This window comes from Pleurodeles waltl, chromosome 8, assembly GCF_031143425.1.
Source record: "Pleurodeles waltl isolate 20211129_DDA chromosome 8, aPleWal1.hap1.20221129, whole genome shotgun sequence".
NCBI classification, from domain to species: domain Eukaryota; kingdom Metazoa; phylum Chordata; class Amphibia; order Caudata; family Salamandridae; genus Pleurodeles; species Pleurodeles waltl.
In genome coordinates, this window is record NC_090447.1 from 1469239579 (window position 1) to 1469254664 (window position 15086).

Genomic DNA, 15086 nt, shown 5'->3' on the forward strand with positions numbered 1-15086 from the left:
TGCACACAAAGGGCCTGATTACAACTTTGGAGGAAGGTGTTAATCCGTCCCAAATGTGACGGATATCCCCAAAGCCGTATTATGAGTCCATTATATCCTATGGAACTCGTAATACGGCTTGTGGTATATCCGTCACATTTGGGACGGATTAACACCTCCTCCAAAGTTGTAATCAGGCCCAAAGTGCTGTAGTTTGAGGCAGGAGCAAGCCCTGCTACAGGCGTTTAGAATTCTGAGACCTACAGGCAATGCTGTACGGATCTCTCTGATCGGCTGTAGGTACCTGCTGGGATGAGACTCAATGCTGGTCTGATAGATATAGCTTGACTCGATCCTCAGATTTATGCATTTGTGCTTCTGGATCTGATGATTCAAACATAAGGGATAAGATGAGATATCCCTGTTTCATTTCTAGAGTTAGTTTTCCACAGCTATTGTCAGTTGACCTATCCAACTTTTGGAAGTCTCCTTTGTTAGCAACTTCCACCTGTTCCAGACTTTTCTCAGCTTTAGAACACTCAGCCTTCTGAAAGAGAATTTCTTTGGAAGGCAGTCGTACTTCAACAAGCATGTTCTTCCGTACCCAACCTTATTAAACCAAGATCCTCAGATCATTGAACCAATATTCACAGGAAAGGGGTACAACAATGCCTGTGGAACACAGAGGGAGGAAACCAGTTCTTATAGTTCTGAACACAGCTGCTGGATGCAGAGGTTCATGACTAAGCAGGAAGCATTGTTACCCAAGAGGACCATGGAAAGCATGACGGAATGTCTTCCAGGGTTAAACAACCAGGCTCCTCCTTTCTTAATCACAACTGCAGAGCAGAGCTGGTAGACCACAGATTAAAATAACTCCATGTAAGAGAAGGGTGCTTGGATTTATGAGAAAGTACCTTTGTACTTTTTATAAAGGAATGGCCTGGTAGGAAACAGTTTACACAATGAGAGCAAGAAAGCCAACATCCCATAGAACCAATCTGGAAAGGAAAATGTCCCTATTGATGCATGACTGTCCAGTGTCATGGATGAAAACTGGAGTGAGAGGTTGTGTTATGTATAATGGCTTTCTGCAAGGTCCTTGATAAAACAGTGCCTGTGGGCAAAATGTTTGGATCCTTAGTTTCACAGTTTTCTGTTAGCACAGGAAACAAGCATTTGCAATGCAACGGCTCTCGCATTTGCTCGAGTTAGAGCTATTAGCGTTGTAAACTCCTAACCGGACTTTTCTTGCCACATAACTTGAAAATCAAAAGTTCAACAGTTTCACATAAGCGAACTGAATCACAGCGCGACGCCCGCCATGAGCATCAGCGATAAGAGAGACATAAAAGGAAAAATAAGTTCCTCGCAGTCAAACATCCCAAAAGTGCATTTAGCCATGTAACAGGGGCGATAGCCATGGGGGTAACAAAACCTCTCCAAGGAGGGACAAACATAAACCATTTACCAATGTCATAAAAGGATTTTTGAAGGGCAAGCCCACAAACGAGTGATAGTGATGGGCGTGAGGTGGGCGTTGTTAAAAGCCCAGATACATACCAACACGTCTGAAAAGAAGCGCATGCGCGCTGCTATATGTGACCTAAAAATGACTCCTAGAAAGATCCGTGGTCTTGCTACCCCCAGTTTACCATTTGTTACCATTGGTAGTGCCATTGATACTCCAGTATGAGTGGAAAATGTCAGAAACAGAAGGTTAATTGGCTTATAAGAACCATATTATTATTGTTTCACTAATATTGTCTGACAAACTTTCCGGGGACAAATTTACTATTGTTTCACATAATGCAGCATAGCAAGAGAGCTGTGTTACATGAAAGTGAGAGAGAGTCGAAATGCAACATATCTACTATGGTATGATGCATTTCTGGTATCTCCCTGTGCCTGTGCTGCCTAGAGCAAACGCCGACACTCTTACCCCATGGAGCAAGAGTGCCTGTGGATCAGCAGGATTGTTTTTGTGCAGGAAGAGAAACTATCCTGCTCAGAACAATCCTCAGAAGTATTTTCTTATTTTGATGTGAGCTGCAGAACATAGAAGGAGGTAATAACCTTGTTGTGCCTGTGCTGGGATGAGGTACCATTGTGATGTATTCCTAGGTTTACCATTCTTAGTAAGTCTTGAAAAGCATCAAAATGCATGTGTGGATGCTTTGAAACAACCACACTTCACCATGAAATACCTTCTAAATGCAGAGTAACGCAAGGCAGCAACTTCTGCTATCCTGCATTACTCTAGATTTCCTAGGATCTGGAGAGCCACGCAAAGTGGCTTTGCGTGGCTTTGTAAATCTGACATAAGGTCTTGGGTTGCCTTGTGTGACACAAGGGCAACACAAGCCCTAAGTAAGTCTGGGCCATAGTGTCCTAAATATCATTCACAAAAATATCTCCCCACTGGAGTTCATAACAGAACATCTACACCCAAAAGATCAATATTTTTGTAAAAGATATTTATGCTATGATATTTATGTCAGGCAAAATGTTTATTAATGATATTCCAACATACAACTATTTTCTTTCTTTTGTTCCCTTTGCATTTCAGCAGCAAACAAAATGATTTTGAGGGACAAGGGGTGCCTTAATATTCAATTCTGCAGTGTTATTGGGGATCACATCATCTACCCTTGAAGAATTAAAATCAAGGGAGTAAGAGAGAGAATGTTAGCTAGAGAGAACAAGCATTGACAAAGCCCATAGGTCTCGCCTATACAAGAGCTAATGGCTTTGGCAATGTTTTTTGCCATGTTGTACACCAGTGTGCCTCGTATTCAGCATGGCTAAACGTTTGTGGTGTGGAGTGTCAGAGTGGAGTAGGGAAGTAGAGTGCCATAGTGTGGATTTGTTTGAATGTCACAGAGTGGAGTAGAAAGATTAGAGTGTCATACAGTTGAGTAGAGGGGAGTAGGGTTCAGTGTCAGAGAGTGTTGTAGAGTGGAGCAGAATGAGGTGGAATAGGGTGGAGTGGGTTAGAGTGGATTGAGGTAGTAGGGTGGATTGGATAGGATTGGAGTAGAATGGGGTGGATTGGATTAGGGTAGAGTGGGGTGGATTGTGTGGAGTGGGGTGGATTGGTGTAGGGTGGATTGGATTGGAGTGGGGGTTAAAATGGAGTGAGGTGGATGGGGTTGGTGTGGATTTTAGTTGGGTGGATTAGACTGGATTGGGTGGGTGGTTTTGATCGGATTGATAGGAGTGAGATGGACTGTATTGTGGTGGGGTGGACTGGAATGGAGTGGGCTGGGGTGGATTAGATTGGACCGGAGTGGAGTGGATTACATTGGACTGGAGTGGTCAGGATTAGATTGGACTGGAGTGGGGTGTGTTAGATTGGAGTGGGTGGATTACATTTGAGAGGGTGGATTGGATTGAAGTGGAGTGGGCTGCATTGGATTGGAGTGGACTGGATTGGAGTGGGGCTGACTGAAGTGGGGTGGGGTGGGTTGGATTGGATAGAGTGGGTGGACTGGAGTAGAATGGGGTGGATTGGAATGGTGTGTGGAGTGGGGTGGATTGCAGAAGGCTGTATTGGATTGGAGTTGGGTTATGTGGATTGGATGGGGTGGAGTGGACTGTGTTGGGGTTGGGTGTGTTAAATTGGATTGCGTTGGATTGGATTGGGGTGGGTTGGAGTGCGGTGGGGTGGATTGATTGGATTAGAGTGGTGGTGGGGTGAACTGAACTGGGATGTGGTGGGATGGATTGGATTGGGCAGGGTGGATTGTAGTGGTGTGGATTGGAGTGGAGTGGGTGGATTGGAGTGGGTCGCCTAGATGGATTAGATTGGAGTGTTGTGGACATAACTGGGATGGGGGGGTGGGTTGGGGTAGAGTGTAGTGGATTGGAGAGGAGTGGATTGAAATGGGATGGGGTGGATTGGTTGTGTGCACTGGAGGAGGTGGATTTTATTGAGTTAGCTTGGTTTGGATTGGGGTGGGGTGGATTGGACTGGGATGGATTAGACTGGAGTGGATTGCACCAAGGTGAGGTGGATTGGATTGGTGTGGGGTGAATTGGAATGCAGAGGAGTGGAATGGAGTGGGGTGGACTGGAGTGGGATGGACTGGAGTGGGGTGTATCGGATTGGGGAGGAGTGGAGTGAGGTAAATTGGATTGAGAGGGCGTGGCTTGGATTGAATGGGGTGAATTAGGGTGTGGTGGGGTGGATTGGATTGAGTGTGATCGATTAGATTGGAGTGGAGTGGAGTGGATTGGATAGGGGTGGGGTTGATTGGGGTATAGTTGATTGGATTGGATTGAGGTAGATTGGAGTGGGGTGAATTGGACTGGATTGGAGTGGGGTGGATTGGATTGAAGTGAGATGGATTGGGTTGCTGTGGGTGGATTGGTTTGGTGTGGGATGGATTGATTGGAGAGTGGTGTGCTGGATTGAAGTGGGACAGATTAAGGCGGTTTGAAGTGGGGTGGATCGAACTGGCGTAGGGTGTATTAAGGTGACTGGATAGGACAGAGTGGGGTGGATTAAAGTGGATTGTATTGGAGTGGGGTGAATTGGATTGGAGTGAGGTGGGTTGGGTAGCGGTAGGCTTGACTGGAGTTTGGTAGACACAATTGGAGTGGGGTGGGTTGGACTGGAGTGGGGTGGGGTGGGTTGGATTGGAGTAGGGTGGGTTGGAATGGAGTGAGGTGTGGTGAGATGACTGGAGTGGGGTGCAGTATTGGAGTAGAGTGGGCTGGGTTGGAGTGGGGTGGATTGGACTGGAGTGGGGTGGATTGATTGGACTGGATTGGGGTGTGGTGGATTGGGGTGAGATGGATTGGAGTGTGGTAGATTGAACTAGGCTGGATTGTGGTGGATTGGATTTGTGTGGGGTTGACTGTGTTGGGGTGGGTGGATTGTGGTAGATTAGAGTGGGGTAAATTGGGATGGAGTGGGTTTGATTGGGGTGAGGTGAGGTGGTTTGGATTGAAGTGGGCAGATTGTTTTGGATTGGAGTGGGTTGTTTGGGATTGTAGTGTGGCAGGTTGGAGTGGGGGCAGATTGGAGTGCAGGAGATTGTTTTGGATTCAAGTGTGGCAGATTGCATTGGGGCATATTGGAGAGGGGCAAACTGAAATTGATTGGAGAGGGGCAGATTGTTTTGGATTGAAGTGGAGCACACTGAAATGGGGAATATTGTTTTGGATTAGAGTGGGGCAGAGTGGAGTGGGACAAAATGATTTGGATTGGAACGGGGCAGATTGGAGTGGGGAAGATTGTTTTGGATTGCAGTGCAGCAGATTGCAGTGGGGCAGGATGTTTTGGATTGGGGCAGATTGTTTTGGATTGGAGTGGGGTTGATTCTTTTGGACTGGAGTGGGGCAGATTGTTTTAGATTGAAGTGGTGCAGATTATTTTTCATTAGAGTGGGGCGAATTGGAGGGAGGCAGATTAGATTGGGATGGGTTGGATTGGGATGGATTGTAGTGGGGCTGAGTGGAGTGGATTTGAATGGGGCCTACTGCATTATTTTGTGTTAAAGCATCATTTTAGAGATTACACATAATAAAGAAACACTGTTACTTTCCAATATTTTGAACAAGTTAATTGTAATCCTTTGAGAAGAGCATCCACGAGGAAAAAAAAAGAAAACAAGCTTTAAAAAATAAAAGTTTGCAATTTTGTTTGTCCTGCTGGCCATGTTTTTGCCAGTCACAAGCCTTCCATTTGCAGGGCACTAGAAGTTAAAAAGAACAAAATTGTACCTCAATCACAATGGGAGCAGCAGACGGGCACTAATTAAGTTGAATCAATCAGTGCTTTGTCCCTGCTCCACACTGAGGAACGAAAATGATGCCTTGATGAACTACAAGGCTGTAAGAGTGCCACACAAAACAACAAATGGTCAGCGAGAAGCAAGATCCAAGCCCTTTACTATGCACAACAGAGTCTTGCAAGAGAGATGCATGCGCTAACACATGCTAGGCTCTTCCCTAAAAAGGTCACAGTACTGAGAATGTGTGATAGAAAGAAGTGGAAGAGATAGAATGGAAAGAATTGACATCCATAGAGTGATATTGTGAGAGTGAAAGGAAGAATCAAACAGAGATAAAGAAAGGCAGAGGACAGAGCGTGCATTATATCGAGTAAGAGTATGGGAGAATTATGCAATGAATGCAAATGAATAAAGAAATGAATGTGTCTAGATCGATCAAATTGGAACACGTCTTTAATTTTGCGATGCAGTCCCTAATTAAATGGGTAAAAAATTACTGGAAATTAAACGAGAGGTTGACACAGAATGATTTTGTGCCCGATTGTTTTGGTCTCAAAACAGAATTACCAATGTTTATTTCAGAAAAAGTAGATACAAAATTCCTAGCAATATATCTGGACGTTCTTTGTGCCATCATGAGCTGTGAATTTCTTTTACAATTCCAGTAAATCTGCAAGGTTATCGATTTCCTTGAATTTTATTATTATAATTGCTTTTTCACCTGACAAGTGGCTGCAAAATACCTTTTTAATAGTGAAGCAGAATTTATTACCTGCAAAGTGAAATGAGATTTATGAAGGAATCTCACTGGCATTAAAGTTTAAATCTATGAGTGCAGGGGGTGAGCCAATTTTTTCAGACAATTACATATCATTACTTAGTGTGTGAGCCTTGAAAACTAGAATTTAGTCCACTAAAAATATTGAAAACCAAAGAAAGAATGTGTTAATAAGCATGTAAAATTACTTTTCTCCAAGTGAATTGCAAGTATGGAATTAATATAATTTCTCACAAGTTTGAAAATTATGTCAAAAGAAATAGAGAAGGTGGAGTGGGATTGTTGCCATGATTCAGTGGTGGATACATCTGAAATGATCACCAGCGCTGAACAGTGCCGCTGTGGGCGCATGCGCGGACGTCCAAGTCTCAGACCACCGTGCGAGTGGCTGATGAAGATAAAGGCTCCAGCATTGCCATTAACTGAACAGAGTGGAGGTGTATGTGAGAGATTAGCAGATGCCTGAGGGCTCCACTCCTGACACAGTCCCAAGGAGATTATCAATTGCGCCGCTCAGGCATGGCCTGTGTCGCTGGATTTCCATCAGTGTCCAAGCAGCTGGAGAGTGACAGCCAGAGCTGAGCGACATGCAAACCTGCAGAGATCAATGCATTGAGTAGCACATAAGTGCCATATATCTGTCACTCAATGACAGTGGCAAGTCAGTCATTTGAAAACAATTTTAGCAAGTCTTTTAATCCTGACAAGGGCATGTTTTATCAACGGTCTTCCTACTGTGTTGCTTACTTTCAAAGCTCAGTGCATATGATGTCTAACAAGGCTTTCTCCAGGTTGCTCATTCTGCATATAAATAGTGAAGACAATGTTAAAAGAAGCTTTCCTGGGGCCTTCCTAGCGAGGTTCAGCAATGCAGACCAACCTCATCCTCGTATTAAAATGAGCTACTGCTTGATGCCCAACTGGTGCTTGCACAAGGGCGCATCTCACGGTTGTTGGGAGGTGTAGGATTTTAGTAGCAGTTTACTATAAATGAGAAAAGAGTATCTATAAAATAATATAAATGTCTCCTTGGACCATTTAAAAATCTAATGCTATCAGTTTTGCTATATAGTGCAATTTGCCTTTAAATAAAGGGGTTTTCCAAGCAAGTGAAGTGCCATTAGTAACCACTTACTTAGTGCCACAGATAGCAAATTAGTCACTAAACCCCATCTAATCTGGGTCTAAGAAAGGTAAAGAGGCAATGCAAATGTACTGAGGATGGGTTTTGGATGGATGAGGCTCAGGATTAGTGAAAGGATTAATGCTTAGAAAAGTTGACAAAGTGACAGGACCAGGTCATAGGGCCAGATGTATCATGCATTTTTGTGTGCAAACTGCCTGATTGGTCCTTTTGCGACTGCAAAAATACATTTTGATGTGTATGAATTCCAATTTGCGATTCAGTAACTTGTTACTGAATCGCAAATTGGAATTGCGACTACATACCGTTTCGGTTTAGGAAGGGGAATCGTCAAGAGCGTCCCTTCCTAATACCAAATCACAGCAGTATGCAGGAATGTTTTATGACCAAAATGCAGTCGCAAAACATTCACATTTTACCACCTACTTCAAGTAGGTGGTTACCCATGCGCAAACAGGAAGGGGTCCCCAAGGCACCCCTTCCCCTTTGTGAATGAATGCAAACACATTTTTTAAAGTATGCAGTGGTCTCACGGACCAGTGCCTACTCTTAAAAATTGGAAAAAAAACCTTTTCATTTTTCTTCTTTAAACGCATCCCGTTCTTCTTTAAGGAAAAAGGGCTGCATTTAAAACAAATGCTTTATTTATGAGCAATCACATACATGGTGGTCTGCTGAGCCCATCAGGCCACCATCCCTGTGACTTTAGCATTTCCTAATGGGTCGCAAATTGCGACCAACTTTATGAATATTAATGAGATAGGTCGCTTTGCGACCCATTAGGAAGCACAAAATGAAACTCCAGGAGTTTCATACATTTGAATAGCGATTCCGTAATTGCGATTCACAGTGAATCGCAAATAGGGAATTGCAATTTTATAAAATGATACATCTGGCCCTTTGTCTGTGATTCCTGCCAGGATGTGATGTGTAGGATAAATTAATCATTCTCTACTGAAGTCTACCTCAGTCTTTTCCAAGTCCTGAAAGGGTACTTAATAAATCAACTATTCAACTATGAAGACTTATGGGCTTAGAAGAGGATCCCCTGAGTCGCAATGATTACATGTATGTGAGAGAATCTCTCTGGATGTATATCAGTTTATTCCTATTAAAATTCACAATCTTGGTGGTAACGCCACAAACTTTAGAATTTCACTCGTCCCTGTCTTGAACTATGACCAGGACATCCTCAGCTGAAACTAAAACACTCCTTGTGTTAGTCTTGGACACATGAAGGACTGAAATTACTCAAAAATGCTGTACAAACTATACATTACACATGCCTTAGTAAAGCCAGTGAAACACTGAAATGATTTGACATATACTGCCACAAAGATCAAGCGATGAGCAAGAGTGCTACAGGGGCCAGAAACCAAAATGCAATGGAATTTGTAAGATGAATGAGTTCCTGCTCTACTGCAACTGAAATTCAGTTAAAATTAACATTGCATTCCAAGGGATTAGACAAAGTACATTGTTAAGTTAACTCTAAACTAAAGCATCTCCCAAACATTCCTGAAGACAAGAAGGCAGATTTCAGATACATAGAATAATACTGAATAACACCCAAAACATTCCCATGTGGTCTATAAGAACATTTTAGGAAGCTATACACAGCCTAACTCATAAAGAATGAGGACAATGAAGAAGTAAAATCTAGAGAAGACCTAAACATTTTGTAAAACAACTGAACATTTAAAGAAGGCATAAGGGAAGATCTCTGATAATGTTATGCATTTTTGTAATTACACTGAACTTGCGTAGAACCTCCCCATAGTTTATTCAATAAATTTTTTGTTTTAGAAAAGGGTAACCTCCACACCATAGGATATACACAAGTGAACAAACGAAAGCACGGCATCTTCATGTCCTCGCTGAAGGAATTTTTTTTCTGACTACAGACTGGTTTGCAAGTCTCCATCACAGACCCACACCCAGCACCCATGCTAGTAACCTCAGAATCATCATCAATAGTAAAGTAGACATGACTACACAAGTCAGTACAGTTATTGTATCCTGCTTTCACACACTAAAGTTAAAGAGGATAATCTTCAACTGGCTTCCAAGCAACACAAGAAAAAACAACACTCATGCTTTAGTCACCATCAAGTTGGACTATGGGAACAGCCTGTATGCTGAGATATCCAAGCAACTCACCAGAAGGTTTCAAACCACCCAGAACTCTGCAGCCAGACTCATCCTCAACCTCCCCACAGACTTCACAGAACCCACATCACACCACATCTCAGGGAGCTTCATTGGCTCCTGATACAGAAATGTGCTCATTGAAAACTCTTCACACGCACATTCAAAGCACTTAGGCCTCACCTACCGGAACAGTTGCCTTTCCTTCCTTCAACCACCCAGACATCCCACACCACAGGACTGCTGCTCACACACCTCCCATGCATGCACAGCTTTGTCTTGCTGGAGATTTTTTCCTTCCAAAAACGTGGCAAAGCCCAAGCATAGACATCTTCATCACAACTTCACCCAGCGTCTCCCTGGTGACACTGTCTCCTCCTCAGACATCGCCGGCTGCCTTGCCCCACTGAACCTTACCTTCTCAGTATCTTTTCTTTAGAATTAATTTTAAGTCTGAAGATAAGCTGAGACGAAGCCCAGTCCACCTCATGTATCCAAACCACGCTCAATTGCGGTCGGCCATAACCTTTGTATTTACCCCGGTCTCAGGTCACGTGAAGCCTGCCATTGGCACTTTTATTTTTTGTGAGCTATTTTACACTAAAACTTTAAATCCAATCAGTAGAAGCAGAGTTATGATTTTTTAATTTGTTTTGATGTCAATTTATTTATTTTTTTGGGTTTATTTTTCTAAATAGGTATGCAATTTTTCTTGTGTAATATTTTCACTTTATTACTGTTTAGTGATGCATAAATACCGTTAAGTTAAACCTGACCACTTTTATGCCAATTTACCAGAGAGTTAAACATGGGTTAATTTAGTGACTTTTTGTAGTTCACTCTGACAGGGATTGTGGTTGTTGCTTGTAGAGGGGTAATATCCCCCAACTTAAACCCAGTTTGCCATTAGGTCAACAAGGCAGTTTTACAGGGTTGTCACTTGAACATGAGAAGAACAGTGGGAGACAAAGTAGATCACCCGAGCACCCCCTACCCATGAGGACACTGTGATTTGCTGGACTTGCATCAACATTTTTGGCGATAGTGCAGCAAAGCGCCAGCCACAATAGTGACAATAATGTTGACGCTATTGTGGTATTGTGCACCATGGGAGATGTATTGTAAATATGGCACACCAATGGTGCCATTAGAAGGGTGCAGGGGGGCATAAGAAAAGTTGCGCATCAATGCTGATGCACCACTTTCTTGTAAATATGCCCCTAAGTATACATAGCACATGGTGAAGAGGAGTGGTTTTGCCATTTGCTTCTCATCATATCCTTCCTTCGTCATCTAAGTAACATTTATTTTTATTGCAGTGCTGATAATGTGGATGTACTATTTGTGAGTCTGTGATACCCTCCAATGACATAGTATCCTACTGCCAACATTTTGTGTCTGGCAGGTTTTAAGCTTTTGTGGAATGGTCTGAAGTGACCCTATTGTTGCCAGTTCTGCAAATGATTGTCATGAGACTGGTGAGAGGACAAGCAGGATGGGGCACCCAGAAAATATCTCCCTGTATCACGCGAATGTTGACCTGCTGCAGAAAGATAACAACAATCAGTCCTAAATGTGGTTCATAGAGAATGATCTGTGCTCCTGTATTCTAAACACACAAAAGGTGGTGGGGGGAATGCTTGCAATAAGTCTAACCAGTGACAGTCGCTCTGGGGAGTATTCTAACCCATCATTCTTTTGCCCACCATGCCACCTCAGTTTGGGCCCAGCCATAAACAAATCATTCTTGACCCTGTTCGAATAAGAAAAATCAAACCCAAAGTGCCTGGTCAGGTCTTCCCAAATCCATAAAACAAGCAACCAAACACTGGCTTCCCCCTGAGTGGGGTGCAGGTTGTTTTCAATGCACAATGAGCAGAGGACCCACATGTAGGCATATCCTTAGCTATTTCTATCTAGTTATGTTGCTCAGTCTGTATTGACAGATTTTTTTTTTCTTTTAGGAACTGCTAAGCCTTCCCGTTGGCAATAGGTATGGTAGCAATTACTATGTTGAGGTTACCATGGGCTCTAATTTTCTCAAATTTTGACTCAGATTAGTTATTCACCATTTACCAATTTTTGTATTTTTGAGCGATGTAGATTGTGGGCCTGATTACAACTTTGGAGGACGGTGTTAAACCGTCCCAAAAGTGGCGGATATACCACCTACCGTATTTTCTATGGAACTCGTAATACGGTAGGTGGTATATCCGTCACTTTTGGGACGGTTTAACACCGTCCTCCAAAGTTGTAATCAGGCCCTGTGTTCTCTATGGTCTTTTTTCATTCCAACCAAATTTTCAAAATAAAAAGTTTGAGGTACGGGAGACATTCTTACACAACAAAAGCGATGTTTTACAGAGAGGGCAAGTACCATTTTGAATCAATATATGTAGTTATCAATTTAATACAATGTTGTTGTTTTTGATCTAATATTCAGAAACTGTCTCATGCCCAATGATACAGGTAGATTGTGATAATAAAAGAAGAAAAACAAATAATATTAGTCTTAAATGGGGAGGGGAGATTTAAGAAAGGAAATGGGTAACAAGTGAAGTAGGGGGTGAAGGAAGTACAGGGTATCATGGGTAGCACTGAAGTATAGAGAATTTCTCTGAGAGATACAGAATACATGTGTCTTGGGGCTGTGGTTACATCACAGTTGACTCATTGTTAGGGAGAGGTTCTTCATAGAAGGTTATTCACAGTAGTTCTGTGAGTCTATGTACCTGTCAAGTTTTCCCCATATCATATTAATGTTCTTTGCATGGAGTTGAAGAGAAATGTTAAGAAAGTTGTCAGCGCTTCTGGTGAATTGTGTCCATGCCTGCCATGTGTGGACAGATAGTTGTTTGAAATCTTTCCATTCTGACAGGGTAGAGTTAAGACCAACTGTTATGAAGAGATCTAAAAGAAGAATGTTGTATTTGTGGATGCGATGGATGATTGATGCCAGATAATTACAAGCAATAGATGCTATGTCTGGGGTCTGTTTTATGTGTAGGATTTGGTTAATAAGTAAGCTGATTTACTCCAAGAAACTGTTAACGAGTTTTCAGTCTAGGCATTCGTTTAAGGTCGCCAATTAAACTAATAACAGCTTCAACATATGTCAGAGTTTGATAGGCCCAGTGCTTAATTTGTGCTTGTTGTTTCCGGTGCTGACCTCCGGCACTTATTTTTGAGGGCCGGGGCTTATTCTTCTGCCTCAAGCATTTGCTGCAAGCAAAAGACACATATGGGAAAGACAGAGGAAGGGAAAAACGAAAAAGCGTCACAAAGGGAGAAATTAGAAAGCTGCAAGAGTGAGCTGAAGGGGCAGGAAGTGGCTATAAATGGAGTAAAGAGGCCCGAGATGGCTTCAGGATTACGCCGCCCTCAGTATTCCGTGTTCACACATTTAATTGCAGCAGCCACATGTTTAAGAGGAGGGCTTTCGGCACTGGTACCTTTTTATTTACAAATTAAGCACTGGATAGGACCATTATTTGGTGCAAACATGTGTTTCTGTAAATCGTGTGCGATTACAAAACACCTTCAACCAATGTCCACAAAAGCTTGGGTGCCTCTATCCTTATGAGCTATTGCTTGGGGTGGTCCATGTGAAGATTGAAACTCACCTAAGGCCTCTGAATTTGAGAAGTTCAGTTGGGGCATGTACTATTGCAAGTGGAAGCTATAATCCTTATGGACAGTACAACAGGGCTGTGAGGAGGATGTTTGAATGAGGGTTTCCTCTCTATTCATCAGTATTTAGTTCAGTGTCTCTCAAGGACCCATGACAAGCCTAGAGCAGCAGTTAAGATGTGTGATGGGCCGATCAACTAACATCTGAACAGATGGTAAATTGACCTCTTTTTATGGCGTGGTCCATGGATGATATTCATCATTTTGAAAAGAATCTTCAGCTGTTCTGGAAATCCAAGTATTATGATCTGTGGCCAATCAATAGTTGGTCAGCAGAATTCTACCTCACTTTGAGGCCTTTAGCAGGCCGTACTACTGCATGTGCAAATGGTGCTATCTATGATCGTACTTGTGTGGATCAAAAACCTGCTCTTGCGAGATCTTCAAGAGAGTTCCTTGATGAACAATCACCCTTCAGCAGAACATGCAAGCATGGCCAAGATCGTCACACAGATCATGATTCCAATGTAAAAAACTGCTTGTTGCCCAATATATTTTATTTTGGAATTTTATTTGAAAACAAAGCATAAACTAATAGTGGTGTAAGCCAGGAGCAGCCAGGGGCAGAGTATCTTAGCTAAAGGTAAAAGTATACAATGATAATACGGGTGTGGATAAAAACAAACAACATACATTTTCCTACACAAAAATATAACCTGCAAAGGTCCTCTTTGTATGTGTTAGTCCCTTGGACTTTCACCATTTGTTCTACTCACAGTGCCAAGAAACTATGCTTTGGTACCAGTGTGGACCTCAAATCCCTAAAATTCAAATCAACATTCAAATTAGCAAATACTAGGCAGGATTTGACATTGTTACTTAAAGGCTTTGGAACCTACTATTTATTATTTCATTTTTATGTGACCAGAGTTGATACCATTGGCCGTAATGACGAATAACAGAAAGGAAGTGGTGATCCTCCGTGCAGCGATAAGTCTGGTGGCACTGCTGTACTAAGGCCAATGGTGCAAGGTCTGAGATGCATTGGGCCATATTTATACTTTTCGACGCACAACTGCGCCAACGCAGTTGTGCGTCGAAAAAGTTAACGCCGGCTAACGCCATTCTGAAGCGCCATGCGGGCGCCGTATTTATACAATGACGTTAGCCGGCGTTAGCCGGCGGCGCTGCCTGGTGTGCGTGAAAAAAAATGACGTACACCAGGCAGCGCCGGCGTAGGGGAATATGGAGCTTGGGCGCCAAAAAATGGGGCAAGTCAGGCTGAGGCAAAATTATCGCCTCAACCAGATTTGCACCATTTATTTCGACTCCCAACCCCCATTGAAATGACTCCTGTCTTAGCAAAGACAGGAGTCATGCCCCCTTGCCCAATGGCCATGCCCAGGGGACTTCTGTCCCCTGGGCATGGTCATTGGGCATAGTGGCATGTAGGGGGGCACAAATCAGGCCCCCCTATGCCACAAAAAAAAAAAAAAAAATTACTTACCTGAACTTACCTTATGTTCCCTGGGATGGGTCCCTCCATCCTTAGGCGTCCTCCTGGGGTGGGCAAGGGTGACAGGGGGGGTCCCTGGGGGCATGGGAGGGCACCTCTGGGCTCCTTCCGAGCCCACAGGTCCCTTAACGCCTGCCCTGACCAGGCGCA